Source organism: Fukomys damarensis, unplaced genomic scaffold, assembly GCF_012274545.1.
Source record: "Fukomys damarensis isolate Sample0158 unplaced genomic scaffold, DMR_v1.0_HiC HiC_scaffold_37, whole genome shotgun sequence".
NCBI lineage: Eukaryota > Metazoa > Chordata > Mammalia > Rodentia > Bathyergidae > Fukomys > Fukomys damarensis.
In genome coordinates, this window is record NW_022900949.1 from 27,982,529 (window position 1) to 27,984,918 (window position 2,390).

The window sequence follows — 2,390 nt, forward strand, 5'->3', positions numbered from 1 at the left end:
AGGGCTGCTGTCCTGGGAGTTCTGAAGTGGACTGGTTAGGAGGCTGGGTCAGCTGTACCCACCAGGCCTGGGGAGCGGGAAAGGAGGGAGAAGAGGCACAGTTAGATGTCTGCTGTGGACTGCACCTCCAGGCCGCCCTGTGGCCCTGCCCCTGCGGTGGCTTTCCCACAGGTCTGCTCCGGCCCTGGATTCTCCTCATTAGCAGAGTGACCGTTAGTGGTGCCGCCTCCTCTGACTGCGTCTTCGCATACTGCCTAGAATTTCTGCTGTCCGATTCTGTTTTTAGCACCGTAGTTCCCTAAAGCCAAATTCGAATAATGTGTAGGCTTGACAGCGACACAAGGGAGGGGTAGAGGGACACAGAGATGAAAAGAAGGAGAGGGTGGAGCAGGCGACTTCTTGCAAAGGGCGGGCACTGACTCAGCAGACCGAGACTCTCGAGGCTGAGCACGGTGGGTGCCTCAGTGCCAGGCAGCTAGTCGAGGGCAAGCGGGCTCCTGAAGGAAACTTCAGCTTCCCATTTTTGTTCTGTTCTGGTCCTTGGCCGCCTAGAGAGTAGAAAGGATGACGGGGCTTTGAATCTGGTGACAGGTAGGCCCTGGGGAGGAAGGTTTTGGTCTACTGCTCTGTGTGTGGTGGGTGGGCAGCAGGGCAGACTTCCGGTGTGAACGGCAGAGTGACTGTGATGAGCAGAGGGTTAGAAAGGTGAGCGAGCGAGCCCTGGATCAGAGGGAGTCAGCATGTGGAGGTGCAGTGGTGGGCAGGCCGAGAAAACGTGCTCTCTTCCTCTCTCCCTCCCTCCCTCTCTCTCTCTCTCTCTCCTCCCTCCTGCACCTCTGGCATCGGCACACTCCCGTCTTTCATCATTTTGTGTTTGTCTCTTGTCCCCGATTCCTCTTGTGTTTTTATTTACTTAACTGTATCAAAACAGACGGCATAAATGTATTCTCTTGGGCCAGGGATTTGGCTCAGTGGTTCCGCCGCCAGCCTCACAAACCCAAGGTCCCAAGTTCGATCTCCGGTACAAAAAATAAATAAACAAACAAATAAATAATAAACAAAATGTATTCTCGTAACCATTTCTAGTAGTGTTAAATCTATCTGTACTGCTTTGTCGCCAACTCCAAAATTCCTCTCATCTTACAAAACCGAAACGCTGGCCCCATCCAATGCTAACTCCCCATTTCTCCTGTTCCGTGGCCCCCGCAGGCTGGGAATTTGGTGAGTGTAGAAACCTCAGCTAAGTGCATTCACTCGTCCTTTTGTGACTGGTCAGTGCCATCTGTGCTCACCCACGGGGTAGATGTTAAGAATTGAATTCCTTTTTAAGGCTTGTGATTGACAAGAAGGGTCTGAGCCCAGGACAGCGAAAGACTTCAAGAGATGGATGGTGGTGATAATCGTACAGTGATGTGAATGTGCTCGCTGCTGTTGAACTGCACACTTAAAAATTGTTAAAATGGTAAATCTTATGCCGTGCATATTTTGCCACAATTTTTAAAAATGGGTTTATGAGATCTTCGGGAGATGTGGTGAGCACAGTTTGAAATGAATTTGACAGGTGAATGCAACAGGGTTTGGGGGAGATAAATAAGACCAGAGAGCTCCCTGGCCTGTGGCTGGGTAGCTACGGTGGCTCATGGCTCCTTCAGCCCCATGGCAGTTCCTCCGGAGCTAGAAGGGCTCCTGTCAGCATTGTTGGTATGGAGATGGACATGGTGATGCAAAACTATAATTCCAACACTGGTGAGGCTGAGGCAGGAAGATCACTGCGAGTCTAGTCTGAGTTGAGTTCAAGGCCAGCCTGGACTACATCTCAAAAGACAAAACAATCCACCCCCCAGCCATACTGTTGGTACAGGCTGAATTGAGTATCCCTGATGGTCAAAAATAGCATCCAGGTCAAAGTCCAAAGCCCCAGCACTTCAGAATGTGACCATATTTAGAGTCAGAGTCTTTACGAGGGCTGTTAAATTAAAATGAGGTCTTAGGGAAACTCCTGATCCAATATTTCTGGTGTCCTTATGGTAAGAAGATTTGGACCCAGATGCATTCAAAGGACATGTAAGCATGAAGAGAGAAGGCAACATTTGTAAGCCAAGGAGAGAGGCCTGCGAGACCAAGTCCAGCCCGCTCCTTGGTCTCCAGCCCAGACTGCAGAACCAGGCAACAATAAACCCAGTCTACAGCACTTTGTTACAGCAGCTCTAGCAAAAGAATATGGTCACAATGCACACCTCAGTTTTATCTATTTAACACATATGTCCATAGAGCTCACCATGTCCAGTACTTTAAAAATAGAATCGAGGGTTGGGATTTAGCTCAGTGGCACTGGGCTTGCCTCACAAACCTAAGGTCCTGAGTTCAATCCCTGGCACTGCAAAAAAAAA